This window comes from Dendrobates tinctorius, unplaced genomic scaffold (genome assembly GCF_039654945.1).
Source record: "Dendrobates tinctorius isolate UK_male_01 unplaced genomic scaffold, ASM3965494v1 ptg000070l, whole genome shotgun sequence".
NCBI classification, from domain to species: domain Eukaryota; kingdom Metazoa; phylum Chordata; class Amphibia; order Anura; family Dendrobatidae; genus Dendrobates; species Dendrobates tinctorius.
Window position 1 is genome coordinate 70,507,510 of NW_027361738.1, and position 23,339 is coordinate 70,530,848.

At 45.7% G+C, this 23,339-nt stretch overlaps 1 protein-coding gene across 2 annotated transcripts in view; it reads right to left on the bottom strand.

Annotated features, from left to right (window-relative positions):
* MALRD1 (MAM and LDL receptor class A domain containing 1) overlaps positions 1-23,339 on the bottom strand; it is a 586,417-nt gene that overhangs the window by 68,566 nt on the left and 494,512 nt on the right. Inside the window, exon 37 of one of the 2 annotated variants that reach the window (XR_012233447.1) lies at positions 1,374-4,171. The exons of the other annotated variant lie outside the window; for it this stretch is intronic. The gene's annotated coding sequence lies outside the window, so the exon portion shown is untranslated. The remainder of the gene's footprint in view (positions 1-1,373; positions 4,172-23,339) is intronic. 2 annotated transcript variants of the gene reach the window in all.

The window sequence follows — 23,339 nt, forward strand, 5'->3', positions numbered from 1 at the left end:
GTACACAAAATAAATTCTATAAATAAATCCTGACTTTAAAGGGTTATTCCTACAACAGTACAATATCCCCTATCCTTTCGAAAAAGGAAAACTTTATAATCCCTGGGTGTCTGATCACTGGAATCTCCATCAATTTCGAGAACGGAGCTCTGTATCCCGGGAACAGGCCTCTGCTCCATCCTGAGAGGAGGTTCCAGAGCCCCATTCTTGGGACCACTGGGTGTCCCTGTGGTTATCCCATATCTAATTGATAGGGCATAGGTTGTTATCCTCCAAGAAATCTTTTTATGTTATCAAATCTTTATTAGAGTCAAGTGCAATTTTACTTAAAGGAGTTTTCCAGGTTTGAGGTTCAAAATTGCAGGCACTCTATGTGACTACAGACCTCTGAATCCTCACAGCTTATGCACTGTGTGCTGTTGGGATCCGTCGATGCTGGCAATTTGCATACTTCCGGCCATATTCAGACTAGTCGTGTCTGGCCTCACTTTCCGTGTAAGCGAGGGTGGCATGTGACTGAATGTTTGCAAATCGCTTACTTGCCCTCTCTATGAATCCTGACAGCGCGTACACTGTGCACTGTGGGGATTCACAATTCTGCAGTCACATAAATGGATTATTGTTACAGGAGCAATGATGATTAGGTAGGACTGGATATGAGAAATATTTTTTATTTGAATTCAGAATTTCAACATTAATCGGATGTCAGGATGGAAGTAAAAAATAAATCATAGTTACGTAAAGCTTAATGAGCGCTATGAAAATAATTTACTAAACAACAAGTCACGTTGCGTTCCAGTTGTGCCAAATCGATCACATGATTGATGTGAGATGATTACTGCAAGAGCCACTAAGTCTAGATCAGTGCTGAAAAATACACTCATGATGCTGCAATATCCCTGTAACTGGAGCTCATATTAATAATTAGTGAGTCTCAGTTCCAGGGGAAATCCGAAGTAAAGAAAAAAAAAGTAACTATTTTTTAAATAACTCTCAAAGATCCTTTGTGATCATATGGGGAGCACAAAGTCACAAACTCTAAAAAGGTAAAAATAATGAAATATAAAACAAGACAAAAAAAAGAAACCTCTACCGCTAGCCCAAATGTTTTTTGAGATGCTCTCTGACATCCTAAAATGATCTATCTCTAGTGATGAAGTATTTTAAAAATGTATTATACTAGCACTTAGTGCAATTAAAAACAAAAAGTAAAAATGTGAAAAACAGACACTTTGTTGCATTCAAAAATTTACAATATCCCCCGACATCACAAAAATGCAAGAAACTAATATAAAAATGGCTTAAACTAATGTCCTATATCTCACAGAATAATTAAATGAGATTAGATTTTACACTCCAAACCAAAACTATACCTGGTTACTGTGGAAACTGGTCCGGTCTTGCACTGGTTGAATAAAGTTTAAATGAAATTTAAATCAAGTTTTATAAAAATGTATTAAAAAAATGAGATCTTAGCAAAAATAAATAAAAGTGTTAATGTACTTTGCAAAACTTATTTTTAGTAAAAACCGCACTGATATGGTATTGCTGCAATCAATATGATCAATATAATATATAAAGAAAGTTAATCAATTTTTTTGTTAACCTTAAAATGTTTCTTTAGAAAATATGTGCATATACAGTGGCTTGCAAAAGTATTCACCCCCTTGACTTTGTACCTATTTTGTTAAATTACAACCTGTGTTTAAATATTTTTGTAATCCGATTTGTTTGTGATGCATCAGCACTAAATAGTCTAAGTTGGTGAAGTGAGAAAAATATAGGCATAAATTAAATTTATGGGATCAAATAAATAAAAATTGCCATATGCTTATGTATTCATCACCACTTTTCTTATGAAGCCCCTAAAAATTTCTGATGTAAGCAGTTCCCTTCATAAGTCACTTGCTTATTGACAGGACATCCACCTGTGGGTAATCTAAGTGTCGCATGGTCCGTCAGTATATACACTTTACCTTTTCTGAAAGGCCATAGAGGCTGCAACACCATTAGCAAGAGGCACCACTAACCCAACCCCAAGAAGACCAAGGAGATCTCCAAACAAACAAGTCAGGATTTGGTTATAAAAAAAATACAATATCTGATGATCCCTGGAACACCATGAAATACATTTTCATGAAATGGAAAGAACATGGTACCACAACAATCCTGCCAAGAGAAGGCCACCCACCAAAACTCTTAGCCCAGACAAGGAGGGCATCAATCAGAGAGGCAGAATAGAGACCAAAATTAACCCTGAAGAAGCTGCAGAGTTCCCAAGCAGAGACTGGAGTATTTGTCCATATGACCACAATAAGCCATACACGTCATAGATTTAGCCTTTACAGAAGAGTGGGCAGAAAAAAGTACTTACACACAAAAACTGTAAGGCTCATTTTGAGTTTGTCAAAAGACATGTGGGAAACTCTCCAAATGTATGGAGGAAGGTGCCGTGGTCAAGTGAGACCAAAATGTAACATTTTGGCCACCAAAGTAAACGCTTAGTCAGGCGCCAAACCAACATACAGTAGCTCATCACCCATAGAACACCATCCCCACAGTGAAACATGGTGGTGGCAGCATCATCCTGTGGGATTTTTTTCAGTAGCAGGGACAGAGAAAATGGTCTAAGGTGATGGGAAGACGGATGGTGCGAAATACAGGGATATGCTTGAGCAAAACTTGGTTCAGCCCGTCAGTGATTTGATACTTGGACAGAGGTTCACCTTCCAGCAAAAGAATGACCCAATGCATACTGCTAAAGCAACACTTGAATGGTTAAACGGGAAACATGCAGATGTTTAGGAGGGGCCTAGTAAAAGCCCAGAACAGAATCCAGTTGAGAATCTGTGGTCAGACTTGAAGATTGTTGCTCACCAGACGAAACCATCTAACCTGAAGGAGCTGGAGCAGCTTTGCCTTGAGGAATGGGCAAAAATCCCAGTGGCAAGATGTGGAAACCTCATAGAGACCTATCCAAAGTGGCTTGTAATTTCTGCTAAGGGAGGTTCTACAAAGTACTGACTTTAGGGGGATGAATAGTTATGCACACTGAAGTTTTCAGTTATTTTGTCCTATTTGTTGTTTGCTTCACAATAAAAAGAAAACCAAATGGTTACAATTGTAGGCATGTACGTTACATGAACTGATGCAAACTAAAAAAAAACAGTGAAATTTCTGATTGTCTGGTAGCAAAGCATGAAAAATGCCAAGATGGGAGGAATATTTTCATAAATCACTGTATGTACTGTATATAATTCATCCCGTTTCACTACAATGGAAGCTGGGCTGCAATACCCAAGAATTGGCACTACACAACCGTACGTCCCCATATACCGTGAACTTCTGGTGAACACTAAACACGGTCATAGCTGAGAAGCTGGCTCCCACCGATCTGATAGTGATGATCCTAAGGGTAAGTCAGGAATATTTTGGCCCTGGATAACCCCTTTAATGTGAAATTAGAGTTGGTCCTCAAGAGGTTAATATCCGGCAATATTGGGCAAGACTTCGCCAAATATATACTGACTGTGATACATTTCGCACTCTGTGAGCTCTAAAGATTACAGATCTGTTCTATAAAGCAGGATGCCCAGGATAGGCTATTATTATTTAACAGGTTCCAGATACATCTCCCTTAACCCATGATTGTCTATGTGGCACCGCGCTTCTCTTTGCTTCCGCTTTGTGTATTATATAGTGCAGTTTCTGGATGGTTATAAATCATTTTGTCATTTCCAGACAATCAAAAATTCATCTTCCCCCACAGGAGACATTAAATCATAAAGCTTAGCTCAGTCTCCAGTGTATAATGTCGAAGTCGGGGGGCACAAGCCGAGCTGCAATCTACATCACGAGTATGTAATTTATTTTTTAGTAAACTTGTATTTAATGCGCAGTTCTGCCAATATACTTCCAGTTATTTATGAGTTTTATGCAGCATCTAGGAGTGAAAACAAAGGGAGAGATGAGAAATGGCTGGAGGTGCGCACTGAATGAATATTGCAAAGATTTGATAGGTATCCAAAAAATAAGGAATTTATAAAAAGGAACCTTCTTACATCATGAGAATTTCAAGTCTTCAAATCTTCTGCCAGGTAGATCAGAATGTATCGTATGAGCACATACAATGGAGATAAAAAGTCTACACACCCCTGTTAAAATGCCAGGTCTTCATCATGTAAAAAAAATAATAAGAAGAAGAATTTCAGAACTTTTTGCACCTTTAATAAAGAATTAAAATAATATGCACACCCTTAAACTAATACTTCGTGGAGGTACCCCTTGAATTTGTGACAGCATTCAGTCTTTTTGGGTTGGAATCTATATGCATTCCACATCTATAATTGGAAATCTTTGTTCACTCTTCCTTGTAGTACCTCCAAATCATTCAAAATGCGAGGGCATCTCCAGTGTACAGCGCCCTCTTCAGGTCACACAACGATTTGCAATTGCATTCAGGACTGGGTTCTGGCTGGGTAATTCAAAAACTTAGATATTCTTCTGGTGAAACCATTATTTTACTGATTTGTAGGTTACTTTGGGTTCTTGTTTTGAAAGGTTAAATTACTCTTTATTTTCAGCTTTTCAGCAGAGGCCTGAAGGTTTTGTTAAAACATTTACTGATATTAGGAACTGTTCATAATTTCCTCCACCTTGAATTAAACTCCCTGTTCCAGTTGCCAAAGAGCATCCACAAATCATAATACTGCCTCCACCATGCTTCACTGTGGGTATGGAGTTCTCTTGATAGTCTGCCATAATGGCTTTGTGCCAAACATACCTTATGGAATTATAGGCAAAAAGTTCCACCTTGGTATCATCAGACAATAACATGGTTTCCCATGTTGATGTAGGCCTCTTGGTAGCCTCTCAAACCAATTTTCTTTTTGTTTTTCCATTCTGACTAAGCAGTTGGCGCAACCCTGAAATGCGTCATCAATAAAACCTTCTTGTCTGTATCTTGCTGGATACATCTTTACTCTGGACTTGTCAGTGCCTGGCATCACCACATTTCCTCTTTGTCTTCCGTGGCAATTTTATGAGGGTACTAACTGAGAATGTTAATATTACGAGGGCACCGACTTGCCTTGCAGAGCAATGACTGTGATTAAAATTAATTTAGATGATGGGTGTGGAAAGCAGTGAAGGAACTGATTGTAGTTGGCAAACACACGTAGTTTTCACAACAATGAAACGAAATATTTTCGGAATGCAAATTGCAATTGGTGAAAATTTAGGTAAAACATCTTATTAGCACCTAATTGCTACATGTACTGGTCAATTGTCCCCGTCTAGGTGGAGATCTGGGAAAACACTTAGATATTTATTATGAATTATGAAACTTTTGCAGTTCTGACGTGCAGTATATAGGACTTATAGTGATGAGTTGCCTTTGTTTCCTGTATCCCCACGTGCTCACAGAGACCCACCATATAATTCTCTACAGATAGACTAATATTCACATCAGGCTCCCGAGCCGCGTGCTGCCAGGAGGAAGGATTAATGACTGCAGGAAAGAAGGGATTGCATAGAGAAAGAGACTGGATAATTATATATGAAACCCATGTATAATCATTCCCACCGAGCAACCTTTAGTAAGCTAACCGTGCTCATTTTTCATAGCACGCCATTAAACACCTGCAAATCAGGATACAATGGTGGCTGAAAAACATGGAACCGCGAGAGCCAAGAAATCAAGGATTACCGAATTACTAACCATAGATATAATATAACATCTCATGTAAAGCAATGGTGAGATGGTCTTTATGGGGTCCAAGAATTGATTACTTATCGATCACTCCATGTGATTGGGAGAAAGGCATCATAGGACAGTAATGGAGCTGGAGATGTTAAATGTGAACTAAAACATTTAATGCTGATAGTGCAGTAATCTGAGACTGCTGAAAAACTGCATGCAATAAAACCAGAAAGATGTAGGGCATGATTCTTCATTTGTGTTTTTTTTTCCCAAGTCACTTTTTTTTTTTTGCCTTGTGGCATTCCCAAATGTGTTTTCATGCCAAAGGTATCAAAATGGCGCATGCAGTTCATACATTTCGCGCAGTCTACTTTTCTCTCTTTAACCATCTTTAACCATTTTTGTAACTTTTAAGTTGTACGTTTTGGAAAAATGGTACGAAAATTGTTCAAAAATTACTGTCGTACATAAAATCCCTCCAATCCTTCCAAGGGAGACTGAAGAACATTTGAGACAAATTTTGCAACTAAAAAAAAAATAAGAAAAATAGGCGAACAGATATGATACTTTTAAAAAAGTCGCAAACTGAAAGATGAACCAGCAAAATACTAAAAACTCATCAAAATAAATAGGTGCAAATGTAACCACGAATTGGGACCGATGATGTTTTAATTTATCACCCAATATCTTATAAGAAAAGTGATAAGATTAGAAAATTCAGCAGAAAGAAGATTTTGATGTCATTGGAAGTTAAGCCTTTCTATGCAGCCTGTGAGCTTCAGTCTTGGCCAAATCCCGTCTCGAGACAAACGGCCCGATTCATTAAGATTGGTGTTGGGCGTACCAGTGCTGAGGATCGGTGGGGAGTGAGATGCAGCTAGTTCAATACTAATCTCTTGTTAGGTGTCGGGTTTCTGTGTCTGCTCTGCAGGAATCCAGAGCCTCACATTCTGCGGTCTCCTGCTGTCTATCTACTGCAGAGAAGATTACTTTGCAGCAGACCGCTCCAGAGACTAAGTTCCTCTGTGCTCCTACTGGGCATGCTCACGAGACGATCTCCCATTGGAGATCGGGAGTCATGTGCCCAGGTCCTGCTCCAGATCTCATTGGTCCATCTCGGAGATCTGGAAGGTCCCGCAGGGCTATAAAAGGCACGCATTACCATTCGACCATGCGCTAGTATAGACTTTTCAAGCTAAATATGTGAATGGTGATGGATGTATGACTCTGGTGACTGACTCACTTGAAACCCCTTCCCTCTGATATTACACATGTGGATAGAGAATTAGTGCAGCAGTGAGCGCCAGTCAGTGGCAAGCCTTAGGCTACTGTGCACACCGCACCTCTTCTCTAGCGTCCGACATTGCGCCTGCTTCCTAGCTTTATCGACTAGTGGCAGTGTCCTACGCCGCGCTGCAGTTGCAGTCCTCCTTGGCGTCCGCAGTAGTGACGCCGCACACACGGTAGGTCTAGTCAGACGCAGCTCCTCTGCCTTGGGTCCTGCTCCTGTGACCTGATACCGTGTGTGCTTTTCCCTGTGGTCTGTGACACTAACAGGCTCAGCGTTTTGTATGTTTTTGTTGCAGCGCCTGTGTGTGAACACAGCCCGGTTTGCGCACTTCGGGTGAAGTTGAACCCATGCGCATTATACCGCCATATTGCTCGTCTGTCATTACCTAGCAGCGGTGTAACACCTACTGCACGGTGGACCCCGAGCGGCGAACGCACTTTATTATTTATTTTTATTTAGTGCGTTCCGCTGTTCCTAACATTATACTAGTGCCAGGGTCTGGCTAGTAATGGCAGATCAGCAGCAACTCCTTCAGTGCATTCGCCAGCTAGAGGGCCGGTTGGCTACTCTGGAGAGTGTTATCTCAGTGGTGAAGTCTTCGGAGGCTGCTGTACAGGCGATCGCAGAGGGGGTTTCATGTATGTCCACGTCCTCCCCTGCGCCGATAGTTTCCCGCCTTCTGTTGCCCAATAAATTTTCTGGCGATTGCGCCTCCTGTAGGGGTTTCGTGAGCCAGTGCTCTATCCAGCTGGAGTTACTGGCTGCACGATTCCCTATGGAACAGGTTAAGGTGGGGTTTATTATTTCCCTTCTGTCGGGCAGGGCGTTGGAGTGGGCCACGCCACTGTGTGAGCGTGGTGACCCTGAGGTTCGGACTGCTGCTCAGTTCTTAACATCTATCAAACAGGTTTTCCTGGAACCACGGGTCACGCACGATACCTCTCTTCAGCTCCTTGCATTAACTCAGGGATCCCTCTCGGTCAGCCAGTATGCCGTTCGTTTTCGGACACTGGCTTCCGAGCTGGAGTGGTCTGATAGAGCCCTCATCCCTGTGTTTTGGAGAGGTTTAGCTGAGCATGTTAAGGATGCTCTATCTACCAGAGAGGTTCCTGCAAGTCTGGAGGAGCTGATTGCCATTGCCACCCACATTGATCTCCGTTTCTCGGAGTGCGGGCTGGAGCATGCTCAATCCAGACGGAGGATTACTCCAGCTCCCAACCTGTTTGAACCTCTGGAATCACCCGAGCCAGAGTGTTCACTCCCAGAGCCCATGGAGGTGTCTTGCGCCAGTCTCGAGGCGCGTCCGGCACTAAGCTCCACTTGCAGCTACCACTGTCAGCACTCTGTTCCCCAGGGTAATGAGGCCCCGCAATGGTCAAACTCTGTGCCACCGGGCAAGACCTTTGTCCCCCCTCGCCTTCAGTCGAAGGTTCTCGCGTGGGCACACGCGTCCAGGGCGGGTGGTCACTGTGGCTACATGCAGACCACAAAACTCCTGGCAGGGTTGTATTGGTGGCCGCACAGGGCTCGGGACATTAAAAAATATATTTGGACATGTGCCTCATGTGCTCGCGATAGCCTCCTTAAACAGGGAGTGGAAACGTCCACAGACACACCGCGGTGTTCCACTTGAATCTATGCTCCAGGCGGTTTTGCCGCTCCCGTTGTCTCCCACGTGTCCCTTCTTAAACCTGGCGATCTTGCCGCCTCTGATACCTTCCACGTGTCCCGGTTTTCAGTGTCATCGACCGGGGCATCAGACTTGCCTTCGGACGAGTCTGAGGCCTATGCCTCTGATGGACACAAGGTGGTGGATTGGAAGGCTCAGTGGTAAGGGGCCCTTAGGAGGGGGGGTAATGTTAGGCGTCAGGTTTATGCGTCTGCTTTTAAGGAATCCAGAGCCTCACATTCTGCGGTCTCCTGCTGTCTATCTACTGCAGAGAAGATTACTTTGCAGCAGACTGCTCCAGAGACTAAGTTCCTCTGTGCTCCTACTGGGCATGCTCACGAGACGATCTCCCATTGGAGATCGGGAGTCATGTGCCCAGGTCCTGCTCCAGATCTCATTGGTCCATCTCGGAGATCTGGAAGGTCCCGCATGGCTATAAAAAGCACGCATGACCGTTCAGCCATGCGCTAGTATAGACTTTTCAAGCTAAATGTCTGTATGGTGATGGATGTATGACATTGGTGACTGACTCATTTGAAACCCCTTCCCTATGATATTACGCATGTGGATAGGGAATTAGTGCAGCAGTGAGCGCCAGTCAGTGGCAAGCCTTAGGCCACTGTGCACACCGCACCTCTTCTCTAGCGTCCGACATTGCGCCTGCTTCGTAGCTTTATCGACTAGCGGCAGTGTCCTACGCCGCGCTGCAGTTGCAGTCCTCCTTGGCGTCCGCAGTAGCGACGCTGCACACACGGTAGGTCTAGTCAGATGCAGCTCCTCTGCCTTGGGTCCTGCTCCTGTGAACTGATACCTTTTGTGCATTTCCCTGTGGTCTGTGACCGTAACAGGCTCAGCGTTTTTGTTGCGGCGCCTCTGTGTGTGAACAGAGCCCGCTTTGCGCACTTCGGGTGAAGTTGAACCCGTGCGCATTATACCGCCATATTGCTCGTCTGTCAGCAGCGGTGTAACACCTACTGCACGGTGGACCACGAGCGGTGAACGCACTTTATTATTTATTTTTATTTAGTGCATTCCGCCGTTCCTAACATATCTAATGATTTTGCATTTTATTCCTTAAATGTTTTTTCCATCTCCTAAATTCATGGCACATCCATGGACAGGTGATAAATGTAAGATAGGTGTAGTTCCTATTAACCAGTTTGGGAGTTGCAAAAATTGTCTTGGGCACTTACTTGACAGTTTTCAGACACAGTTACAAAATAGACTGAGATGAACATGCAAGGTCAACTCTCAGTTTTAGTATGGCACATGGCCCCATTTTTTTAGGATTTCTACCTAGATGCACAATATAGAAATACCCATTTAAGGCCCTACCGTGAACTTTACAAAAAGCATAAAAGATTTTCTATTACCCTTTCCTATAGAATATTGTTATAGTTTTCATTCCAACCTTCTTTCGATAGCCGGCGGAATATAACTTGGGTCGACATCGGCACTAGAGGTAATAAAACATTCATGCATCAAACCGGAATTTAATAAGCCGAAAGTTTGCAGAACTTCTGGAATATGAAGGGATTGTTTCAACCCAATGTATTTCAGCACCTTTAGCGTCAGGTTGTCTAGTCATGATCATTGAGCCTCAAGCCAAAAATCACAACAGCTAGACGTAAGATTCACGGGCGATCAGGAATGTGCTCGGAGGAGAAGATTTTATCAATCACGATTTCTGGAACGAACCCTGCCAGAATACGGAGAGCACCCACGTATCGGCACTCCCTACGCTCTTCACCTTTTATTCTTGTTTTAAGACATATCTTGAGTTATCCTCCTATTATCGACTTTGTCAGTTGTTCATATCAAGTCACGTGAATTTATGGCAAAAGAGGGTGAAGACTTTGTAGATTGTGGGTTGTTTGCTCTTCATCAGTATTAGGCTCGGGTCACACGAGCGTATATTCTCTCATCGGAGAGAATCTGGACAATTATGCTAATCACACTCTGATCACTCGGAGGGATATCAGAGTGGGATCCAATTTTCACAGATGAGATGAAGATGAAGAAAAATAAAACCTCCATCTTGGCCATTCGTTCAGATGTCATCCAAGCGCAGTGTGATGTTTTCCACAGACTCATTGACTTCCATGGCAGTGTGTGATCGGATCAAACTCAGGCTTGCTGTGATCGTAGACATGCGCACGGCCTCATAGAATAATATTGGCCAATCGCACTTGGACTGAAAATACAGTATACAGTTGTCTGCATCTGCCATAACGCAAACTCTCTGTAACGCCCGTGAGGCAGCATGGAAGAGGTACTGGTCCTTCTTAAAGAGACCACCAAAGCACAAAGTCTTCCTGGCAATGCATTATGGGAGAAAAACATGCAAATTAGCCAATCAGCATCTGCTCTTCATTGATGACCCTTTGTTTCCCAAAGACATAGTTCTACGTATTGATACATGTATATAGCCACAGTATTTCTCTGGCCTCCTATTAACCTATATACCTATTTATGACCATGTTGGATGACGTAGCAGTCAGCCAAATATGTACATTTCCTGCATCACAGCCTCCAGCATATATCATGGCCTGGGGCAAAACAATAATTGCTACAAGTCATGTGACCATACCCAGATCGATGGGGTTGGGGGCCCTTTACAAGTGCACAGGCATCTCCAAAAGCAGCAGCACTTCGAGTCTTGCCTCACCCACATGAGCATGCACAGTACAGGCCGATGCTTATGAGCGTGGTGGCTAAAAAATTTAGGGTAAGTCCTGTAGGTGGGTGTGTAACACTGCATGTCCCTTCTCGTGAGAAGCACATAGTGCCCATCGCACACTTCTGTCAACTCAGGTGCACCAAGTTTTCAGCACCTAGCTTGTTTAAATAGAATGTGTCCACCAGGTTGTTGTCACCTAATGTGAAAGCAGCATGATATAGGGACAGAGAACCTGATTCCAGCAATGTATCACTTACTGGGCTGCTTGCTGCAGCTTTGATAAAATCCCTGAGTTATCTGCAGGAAATTGTCACTAGAGGACTAGTAAACCGGCTGCCATGTAGCCCTCCGTATTCATGAGCTATGTCTAACCCCAACCCCACCACTGACTGGTATTTTCCTGACCATTGTGAAGAGAAAGGAAAAAAAAAGAAAAAATAGGATGGCACTCACCGTTCATGTGAATCAAATCACTTTATTTCACATACACAAGGCATCGACATAGGCACGGGAGCAATGTGCTGGAATACGGACAACAGCCGTTTCACGCTCAATACGCTTCAACAGGTTGAGGACCTGTTGAAGCGTATTGAGCGCGAAACGGCTGTTGTCCGTCTTCCAGCACATTGCTCCCGTGCCTATGTCGATGCCTTGTGTATGTGAAATAAAGTGATTTTATTCACATGAACGGTGAGTGCCATCCTATGTTTTCTTTCTCTTCACAATGAAATGTTCTGTTTTTTCAACATGGGATTGAGCACCCGTTCCAAGTGGGATTAAGGTGTTTTTTTTATTAATGTGAAAAATATATGTGCAGACATCCAGGGTATTTTTCCACACAACGGTGCCGGATATCTATTTTCTCAATTTTCCTGACCATGCATAGTGTACACAAAAGCTGTTAATTAGTGGTGTGGGCGGGGTTACACAGGGATCAGCATTCAGAGAACGGCTAGATCTGCAGAAGAAAAAACTGTGATTTAATCAAACCAGAAGCAAGCAGCCCAGTAAGTGAGACATCGCTGGAATCAGACTCTCTGGCCCGACATCATGCTGCTCTCAGATGGGGTAGCAAAAACTTGATGACAGATTCCCTTTACGGCATGATGGCTGCCTTGACCAGCTATGTGATAACTCGGTGTCAGGATTCGTACCGGGGTCTAGTCTGTGTTCCACAGCAAGTCTCGCTGCCTTACTGGCTGTGCCACACAACCAGTCTTAATATACAGTTTCTGATCAACTAGTTCTTTTTCGTTCATCGTTCTTCCTCCGTTCTGGTGATTGGCTGCTTCACTGTTTCCTGTGCTTATGTCCCGCCTTCTTCCTATTTAGCCTCCACAGGGCTTTCACTCCTTGCCGGTGATTCTTCTGTGGTACGGATTCCTGCTTTCCCTACCGCGCTGTCCGGTACTACCTCAGACAGCCTCCCGGTCTCTCTTTCGTTGAGTACCTCTGGGACTCCAGCTTTCCGCTTTTGTCTTTGCTGAAAGCTTAGTATTTTTTGTGTTAGTTTGGGGTTTTCGTGATTTTACCCTTCAGGTTCATTCACTCCTTAGTTTCACTCTAGTAACCCTCCTTGCTGCTGCTTGTCTCCCTTAGGTTGTCCTGCACTCATTCCACCCTCGGTTACCCTCACTGTAGCTCCCTGCACTTACGTCGAGGTAGGGACCGCCGCCCAGTTGTCGCCCAGCGGCTAGGGTGGGACCGGCAAGTAGGTAGGGTCAGTGGGGGGTGGAGTTCAGTGGCACCTTCTTCCCCCGCCGTGTGGTGGAATCATAACAGAATCACCGGCCGTCCCTATGGACGCTATGACCTCTTTAGTCAATCAAATGCAGGGTCTTACTCAGCTGGTGCAAGATCTTGCTGCGCAGGTCCAGCGTCAGGAGCAAATTCAAGCAGCTGCCGTTGCAGGGACAACTAATTCTGAGCCTAGAGTTAACTTACCTGAGCCATTTTTCGGAGATAGAAGCCAATTTGCTTCTTTTAGAGAAAATTGTAAATTATATTTTCAATTACGACCTCTTTCTTCTGGCCCCCCAGCTCAAAGAGTACGTATCATAATCTCTCGCTTACGGGAGGGACCTCAAGAGTGGGCCTTCTCTCTGCCGCCAGATTCAAATCTCCGTGATTCAATAGACAACTTCTTTCAAGCCTTAGGGAATATTTATGATGAGCCTGACCAAGTCGCTTTGGCCGAGGCAAACCTTACCTCCCTGACCCAGGGTGATCAGGAGGTAGAGGTTTATTGCACCCAGTTTCGTAGATGGAGCTTAGCTACCCGTTGGAATGATCCCGCCCTTCGGGATCAATTTCAGCGGGGCCTTTCACCAGCCCTAAAGGATGAACTGGTACACTACACCCTGCCCCAGTCTCTGGAGGAGCTGATGGCTTTAATGGTCAGAATAGATCGCAGGTTAAGGGCGAGGAGATCGGAGCAGGCAGCAGCGCAAGTTTCCGTTTTCTCTAGGGTCACTCCGGCTGTTCCGAATCTGCCAGCTGCCGAACCTATGGAATTGGGAGCCATGCAAGCTACCACAGATCCTAGTCCTTGCCGTCCACGCCACGCACTTGGAACCTGTTTTTACTGCGGGGATCCTCGGCACTGGATAAAGGATTGCCCGCGGCGCCCTGGCACTCCACAGGAATCTTCTCGGAATACACCACCTAGGCCTGTGGGTGGACAGGTAATTCCTTTAAGTTCTAAGAGACTCTTAGTGCCAATTTCTATTGCTTTCACCTCCTCTAAGGGAGAAGGAGTTGCCATGATTGATTCAGGGGCTACTGCTAATTTTATGTGTTATGAGTTTGTTGTCTCTTTGGGTATTTCTTTAATTCCACTTGCTCACCCCACTAAATTAGTTGGTATTGATAACACCCCACTAGCAAGTGGGGAGATTAGTCTCTGTACTCCATTACTATCATTTCAGGTTGGTGTACTGCATGTGGAACAGCTGTCATTTTTGGTTATGCATGACCTCCCAACTAGTGTCATACTGGGGCTTCCATGGCTCCAGCTCCATAACCCCAACATTAACTGGGTTTCTGGTGAATTAGAGAAGTGGGGTGCAGATTGTTCACAGAAATGCTTGTTAACACACGTTTGTGGTATCGTCTCTGTACAAGCTTCTCTTCAGAATCTTTTGGGCCAATTCGCAGATGTCTTTTCTATGAAGGAGTCTGAGCGGTTGCCACCTCATCGCTCCTATGACTGTACTATCAATCTGGTTCCCAATTGTAAATTCCCTAAGGGACGCCCATATAATTTATCTCCTCCTGAAAGAGAAGCTTTACATGAGTATGTACAAGAGGCTCTAAGAAAGGGGCATATCCGTCCGTCCACCTCACCCCTGGCCGCAGGTTTCTTTTTTGTCAGTAAAAAGGATGGAGGACTTAGGCCGTGTGTAGACTACCGAGGTCTTAATGAAATAACTGTCCGTAACCAATATCTACTACCGTTGATTCCGGACCTGTTTAACCAGGTTCAGGGGGCTCGATGGTTCTCGAAGTTGGACCTGAGAGGGGCGTATAATCTCATTCGTGTAAAGGCTGGCGACGAGTGGAAGACCGCCTTCAATACCCCCGAGGGCCACTTCGAGTGTCTAGTTATGCCCTTTGGGCTGTGCAATGCTCCGGCGATTTTTCAAAATTTCACCAATGACATTTTCCAACATGCTATTGGCCGCTATGTAATTGTCTATCTGGATGATATTTTGGTGTTCTCTCCTGACTGGGACTCACATTTAAATCATGTAAGGGATGTACTCCAGGTACTCCGCAATAACCAACTTTTCGCCAAGCAAGAAAAGTGTATTTTTGGGGTCCAAAGTCCATCTTTTTTGGGTCATATTTTGACACCCCAGGCCATCACAATGGATCCGGAGAAGGTAAAAGCAGTTCTTAATTGGGCTCGTCCTGCATCTTTGAAAGCTCTTCAAAGATTTCTGGGGTTTGCCAATTTTTACCGCAAGTTTATTAAAAACTTCTCCATTGTGGTGAAACCTCTCACAGATCTTACTGTGAAAGGTTCCGACTTGGTAAACTGGAGTAAAGATGCAGTGGACACCTTCACGTTTCTTAAGGAGAGCTTTGCCACTGCTCCTGTTCTTACCCAGCCCGATCAGGAGAGACCCTTTGTTGTTGAGGTTGACGCCTCGGAGGCAGGGGTGGGGGCAGTACTTTCACAGGGGACTTCGTCTTTGACTCATTTGAAACCCTGTGCGTTCTTCTCAAAGAAGTTTTCCCCAGCTGAAAAAAATTATGATATTGGGAATAGGGAACTGCTCGCTATAAAATTGGCCTTTGAGGAATGGCAACATTTCCTGGAGGGGGCCAAGCATCCTGTTACTGTCCTCACCGACCATAAAAATCTTGAATATCTCAAAACGGCCAAACGGCTTAATCCAAGACAGGCAAGGTGGGCGTTGTTCTTTTCACGTTTTAATTTTGTGATTTCTTTCAGACCCGGCTGCAAAACCGCCAGAGCAGACGCGCTATCTAGAAGCTTCTTGCCTGAACAACCGTCAAACATCCCACCTGTTCCCATTTTACCTGATAAAGTATTTTTGGCTGCTAATTCCTCTGATTTGTTTGCTGAAGTTAAGCAATTTCAACATTTGTCTCCGTCCGGCTCTCCTGATAATAAATGGTTCGTTCCCTGTCATTTGCGTTTGAGACTGCTGAATGAACACTACAACTCTCCTCTTTCAGGTCACCCTGGTATCTCTGGTACTATGGAGTCAATCTCCAGAAATTTTTGGTGGCCGACTTTACGCCGGGATGCCTCTGCCTATGTCAAGGCGTGTGACATTTGTGCCCGGTCTAAGGTTAACCGCTCACGGCCTTTGGGAGAACTATGTCCTCTACCTGTTCCCTCCAAGCCATGGACCCATCTTTCCATGGACTTTGTTACTGATTTACCTTCCTCCCTGGGAATGACTACCTTGTGGGTTGTGGTGGATCGCTTTAGTAAGATGGCACACTTTATTCCTTTACCCAAATTACCATCCGCCAAGCAATTGGTCCCCTTGTTTCTAAATCATGTGGTGCGGCTGCATGGAATTCCTTCTAATATTGTGTCAGATAGGGGTACCCAATTTGTCTCCAAATTCTGGAGAGCTTTCTGTAGTAAAATTGGCGTTTCCCTTGCTTTCTCATTGGCCTTTCACCCGGAGACCAATGGGCAGACAGAACGGGCCAATCAAGCCCTTGAACAATTCTTACGTTGCTATGTGGCTAATAAGCAAGAGACCTGGGCATCTTTTATTGCTCTGGCAGAGTTTGCCATAAATAATAGGGTGAACTCTTCCACAGGGATATCTCCCTTCTTCTGCAACATGGGATTTCACCCTAAATCCAGCTCTTTCTCTGAGGACCCCTCGGACAATCCTGAGGTAGAGATTGTTTCCTCTGATCTGCGGTCAGTTTGGGAGCAAGTCCAAAGCAACATCTAAAAGGCTCATGAGTCACAGTGCCACTTTGCTAATATGAAAAGGAGGAGAAGTCCTTCCTTTGAAGTTGGGCAGAAAGTGTGGCTTTCTACTAAAAATCTGAAACTAAGAGTCCCCTCTGGTAAACTGGCTCCCCGGTACATTGGTCCTTTTAAAATATCTCAGATAATCAACTCTGTTTCTGTCAAATTGGACCTCCCCCAGGCGATGAGAGTGCATAGGGTATTCCATGTCTCTCTCCTAAAACCTTATGTACCTCCAGTTTGTCCGGCTGACACACCTCCTGCTCCTGTTGTTGTACTTGGTCACCCTGAGTTTAAGGTAAGAAAGATCCTGGACTCCAGGAAAGTTCGTGGGGTCCTGCAGTACCTGGTGGACTGGAAGGGGTATGGCCCTGAGGAGAGGTCGTGGGTGTCTCATTCTGAGGTTCATGCTCCCAGGTTATTTAAGAGGTTCCATATCAATTTTCCTGAGAAGCCTTCCCTGAGAGAGGGTCCAGGGGCCCCTCATAAAGGAGGGGGTAATGTCAGGATTCGTACCGGGGTCTAGTCTGTGTTCCACAGCAAGTCTCGCTGCCTTACTGGCTGTGCCACACAACCAGTCTTAATATACAGTTTCTGATCAACTAGTTCTTTTTCGTTCATCGTTCTTCCTCCGTTCTGGTGATTGGCTGCTTCACTGTTTCCTGTGCTTATGTCCCGCCTTCTTCCTATTTAGCTTCCACAGGGCTTTCACTCCTTGCCGGTGATTCTTCTGTGGTACGGATTCCTGCTTTCCCTACCGCGCTGTCCGGTACTACCTCAGACAGCCTCCCGGTCTCTCTTTCGTTGAGTACCTCTGGGACTCCAGCTTTCCGCTTTTGTCTTTGCTGAAAGCTTAGTATTTTTTGTGTTAGTTTGGGGTTTTCGTGGTTTTACCCTTCAGGTTCATTCACTCCTTAGTTTCACTCTAGTAACCCTCCTTGCTGCTGCTTGTCTCCCTTAGGTTGTCCTGCACTCATTCCACCCTCGGTTACCCTCACTGTAGCTCCCTGCACTTACGCCGAGGTAGGGACCACCGCCCAGTTGTCGCCCACCGGCTAGGGTGGGACCGGCAAGTAGGTAGGGTCAGTGGGGGGTGGAGCTCAGTGGCACCTTCTTCCCCCGCCGTGTGGTGGAATCATAACACTCGGGGGCTATCAAGGGTGAGGACATAGTAATAAAATATGCTCAGTGGGTGAAAGTATATTGTCCAAGGGGGGGAAGGGAGCCCAATACAAAATTTTAGGAGAATCAGAACAATTGTATTTTTAATCTTTTTTGTGTATTTTATATCACCCCAATAAATCCAGATTCAATACCTAATGATCCATCAGATGAAGGAAGACTAAATGCTACAGGGATCGGCAGGAGGTTTCAATAAAACACTTTTTTCCCAATACTTTGGTCACCCACACAGCAAAAAAGGAAGTTAAACTGTTTGCTGACATGACTCTTGTGGCTTGGATGGACGCCTATTATCTTGACGTCGTTGCCAAAACCTGACGGGAAGAGACAGATAATATATTGAGGCGGGTTGTTTCAGTGCAAAATCAGAGGCCACAGACGGAGCGTGAAGTCTGTGGTGGCCGCAGGCCGACCGCAGCTGTGGGATCGTAATGAATACTTGCAGGCATTACAATCCCAGGCTTTCACTGGAGACACCAACGTTGTGGTTGCCCTGTAACAGAACCAGGCACTGTCTAAGCTAATCAGGAAAATGGATGAAAGTTGGACGTTTCTTATAATAATCTATGTAAAAAGCCATCCAGAGTCCAAAAACTTGGATCCACATGGACGATTACAAAAAGCGTTATTTTATTGCTATTGTTATTAGTTCTGAATGTAATAGCAGCTCATAAATGAGGCTAATAGACCACGTAATCATTGCCCGCGCCGTCTATAATCAGTGATGGTTGCTGGTAAACATTCCTTTATTGTGGAATATACAGAACTTTTTTTTTCGCAATTGTGATCTGGAAAATGTATCAACCCAGATCTAAACTGTTCTACTTTAGCAAACATCCAACAAAAACTCGTAAAAGTTTCCTTTATTGTTCATTGGTAAAATCTGTTAAGTCTTAAGTCAGGAAAAGAGTACGCACTGGATGTAAATGGGACGGAGCGGTTCCTAGGACTTGTTCTTGACTCTTATTTTCAGACTATGTCCCTAAGGTGCAGTGGATCTAACATATGCTAAGAATGTGTCTTATGACATATGCTTTGGCCATACTTTTATGTATAGTACACTTGGGTGAGTCAATAAACAACGTATAGATGTAGCAAATGTTAAAGGGTTGTCCTCCTCTAAAAAAAAAAGTTTTATAAATTTGATAGGGAATAACTTGCTAGTCACTGGGAAGCCAACTGCTGTGACCCTCACGGGCCTCGAGAATGAGAATCTGCAGCCCAGTCTTGAATAGAACGGAGGCTATCATGCTTGTTCTCTGCTATATTCATTGACTATGGCACAGCTGGAGAAAGCTGAGCACTGTATTCAGTTTTCGCTGTCAGTCCCATTGACCAATATATGGAAATATATATTGTGGTGTGACAGGTGAACGCGTGGTTAATGGGAGATATGTCACATGGAGGGATGCTCCCTGCGATGCAACCCGGAGTATTTTGCCTATAGTGTACATGAGCACTAAAGATGTCATTTAGTGCACTGGGTGCGGAATGTACTCTGTTTTGCCTGAAGATATGTGTATGTTCAGGACATGTGGTGAAGTCCTGACCATGTGACCAGCTCATGTGATCCATACCTCACCTATGGGTGTGGTTACAGGGCTATGTAATTAAGGTGTTTGGCACATGTGAGAGAGACTGTGAGGAAGTCTGGCAGAGTGTGGACAGACTTCCATGTGTCCAGGTGCGACACTACAGAGAGTGGTCTGTGTTCCAAGGAAGGAGAAGCCTTCCTGTGTCTGCGGCTGCAGATAGAGCGCTGCTCTGGACATTGCCCTGACCTGTGTGCACAGGACCTGAGGGAACACAGCCCAGCTAAGGACTGTTTATGTGCTGTCTCTGGTTTATGGAGTAATAAACCCTGTGAAATTTTAAAGGAACGTGCCTCATGTTTGACTCCCGCCGCACCTAAGCGAGTCCGAATCCTTACAATTGGTGACAGACTGCGGGCAGCGATTCCCAGGAGCACAGACGGTATGGAAAATCGTGAGTAATACTGACCGAGGTCAGAGGAAATGACTGTATGGAGATTTGTGGGATGCCTATGAGGAGAAGAGGTACCCGAGAACCTGTGTGGCCGACACCAGCAGGCAACGGACAGGAATCCGTGTTGCACTGACCAGAGTCAGTGAGAGACTGTGCTTGTGTTTTTTTTTTTCCCTTTTCCTCGCTTCTCTGCAAAAAAAAAAAAAAAAATCCTGAAAGTGCTTGCTGTGGCTCAGTACGCTCACGAAGGTCTCGCAGCACGGGGACCTGATGTTTTTTCTTTTTGGGATCTCCTATTTGAGCATTGGTAGCAGACGCTGTCTGTCTACACCATCCTGCTGCAGCTTTATGGCATATGACTAAGCGGATACAGTAGTTGTGGCTTTACACAACTATTAAGGGTGAGTACCCTGTATTATGTCCTTATACCCATTATACCTGCACTGGTAAGGCCCTATGGGCGCACTTTTGTGGTTTTTTTATCTTTGAGGGTGACAAGTGGCTTCCGGTGGATCGGCGGGTCCTCGAAGATGACGCAGCAGGAGCTGCAGAAACACCAGCAGCTGCTTGTGAGCGACGGCAGGAGCTGGGGCAGTGCCAGAAGGAATTGGTGTGGTGTCGTGCTTAAAGGGCCAGTACCAGAAAAAGGCATAAACTGTACTGTGTGAACTGTGGCCTAAGAGGTTCTGCAGGACAGACATGGGGAGATCCCGTAAAGGGGTGGAGTCCCAAAAGGGGGCGTTGGCCCAAATCGGGGAGGTAGCCCATAAAGGGGTGGAGTCCCAAAAGGGGGCGGTGGCCCAAATCGGGGTGGTAGCCCGTAAAGGGGTGGAGTCCCCAAAGGGGGCGGTGGCCCAAATTGGGGTGGTAACCCAAAATGGGGTGGAGTCCCGGGAGGGGGCGGCAACCCAAAGCGGGGTGGTGGTCCAGAAAGGGGCCAAGTTTGAAGAAGTGACAGCACTGGGTGACTCAGTAGGTACGTCTGGAGTACCGCAGTGTATGTGCAGGTCTTTTCCAGAATGTGGAATATCCTTTCCAGGTAGTAATGACGGGCCACAGATGTGTCCAGTGATGCTGCACCGGGAAGGAGCCTTTGGTCGGCTGGAATCAGAGAATCAGGTGACTCTGACAGGAACTCCTCTCACTTTCTCTCTGTCCGAGAAAAACGTCAGGGTTCGCTGTAAACACGGGGTCACGGTGAACTATGCAGTAGACAGAGTAGTGTTTGAGGGGACCAAAGGTGGTGAGTGCCAAGGGGGAGGGATACCACGGGACTTAGTCTATGCCTGGGAGAGGGGCCGGGACTTTGTTTTGTTTGATGACGTTTGGTCGGACGATGGAGATGCTTCGACTGTGGGGCCAGCGGACACTAAGATAGTGACGGCTCCTGACGTAGACAGGTCAGAGGTAGAACTGACCAGAAGGAGAAGGACATCTGCCCAACTTACGGACCTGACGTCTCGTGACATGACGGATGGTGGGCTGGGAGATGAGACGACTGTGAGTAGCTCGGTCAGTGAACCAACACTACAGTGCCCCTTCTGGCTGGATGGAGAACGGGTGATGGGATTGTTAGACCCTGGGAGTCCGGTATCTGTGCTAAAAACCACTCCTGGACGTTCTGTGTCGCCTGGGACGGTGACGAGAGTGAATGGCTTTGGTGGGGACGATAAAGAACTTTTGACAGCATACCTCTACATTGACACGACTGAGAGTTCCACGTACCATGTAGTGACAGTAGACCCAGACTTACAGTATACTATGGTAATAGGGCGGGACTTAGAAGCCCTGTGGGACTGGTGGACAAAAGGAGAAGTGTCTGTTGATATAATGTGTATGGGAGGTAATGGTGTGAAAAGTCCGCCTCCTAAAGTTGACAGGCCTAAGTTAAACATGACCAGAGAGAACAGTGCGTCGGCCCCACTTACAGACATGATGTCACCTGACGGGTACCAGAGAGAGACTGATAGTGGTGTGGTAATTAAAAAGAGTGGACCTGACACCCGAACAGAGAGCAACATGAACATTTCCCATGCGGTGGGGTGTGACACAGGTACCAGGCGTGACTGTAATATGTTATTGCCAGTAGCAACCACTAGGGCTGAAGACAGTGTTTGTCAGACAGAAGCACGAATCCAGTGTAATGACAGTTTGCACCAGGTAGAAGCGCACCTACGAGACTTGGAGCAAGGGCGCGAAGAGATGTGTCAGCAGCTGGCGAGGGAGTGTCTGAAGGTGGCGAGTCTGGAAGTCGCCAACTCCGCGCAGGTGGAGCGGTTGCACCACCTAGAGTCCGAGCTCTTGGCAGGCAAAGCACTGAGACAAGTGACTGAGCACAGAGTGGATGAGCTGGAGAAGGAAGTCTCTGAGCTCAGAGGTCACCTGTCAGCGTGTAAAACCATGAACAAGACCCTGTTGGAAGATATGGAGGTGCTCAGAGAGGCCCAAGAGAAGTATCAACAGGAGATTCTCAGGAGAGAGGATGAGCGTCGCTACCTGGCAGAGGAGCGAGATAAAGTTCTGCAAGAACTCAGTGGAGTAGGAAAAGGTCTTCTACGGGAGAAGTGGATGGGCGAAGACGTACAGCAGCCGTGCCCGCCTGATAGCAAGGCAGAACTGCCAAAGCCCATCTTGGAAAAGGGTCCTGAAGACTGTAAATCTCAGGAAGATGGTGAGCCAAGGGCTGCTCAAGACAGTCATCCAATCGTGACAGATATCTTGAGGGAAGTGTCCGTAGGGAACCCAGAGCCATCTGTTCAGGGTGAGAGCAAGTCCACGACCTTCAAGGTTGTAATTGATGTACCAGAAGACATGCAGGAAGCCTGTGCTGAGGAAGGTGTGCATGAGGCCTTTAGGAAGGCTATAGAAGCATGTAGTGTGATCTGGGCACCAGAGACGAAGCAGCTGGTCATACTGTCATCTAAGGAAGTCACAAGGAAGCGGGTTACTATCCTGAGGGATATGCATCTACAATGCCTCCGCACAAGGCAGATGATCCTGTTGGGAAAAAAAGAAGCCGCTCGATGTCTAGAGTGTGCGAGGAAAGTTCAAAGTCAGCAGGGCATTGCAGAAGACATCATTCAAGTGCCCGGAGGTCTGGTGAGGAAAGTCATCGGAAGGTTTGGGAAAGTGATGCAGGACATGGTGAACAGGTCTGGCGTGATGAGAGTGAGGATTCCGGCTAATGACGAAACCCAGGACAAGGGTGAAGATGGGATGGTTCCATTCCTCGTTGTCGGGTCCATGGAGAGCCTTGGGAATATCCGGATGCTCCTGGAGTATCGCGTGTCATACCTGAAAGAAGTAGAGCAGCTAAGACTTGAGAGGAAGCAGATCAGTAGAGAGCTGGAGGAAATGGAA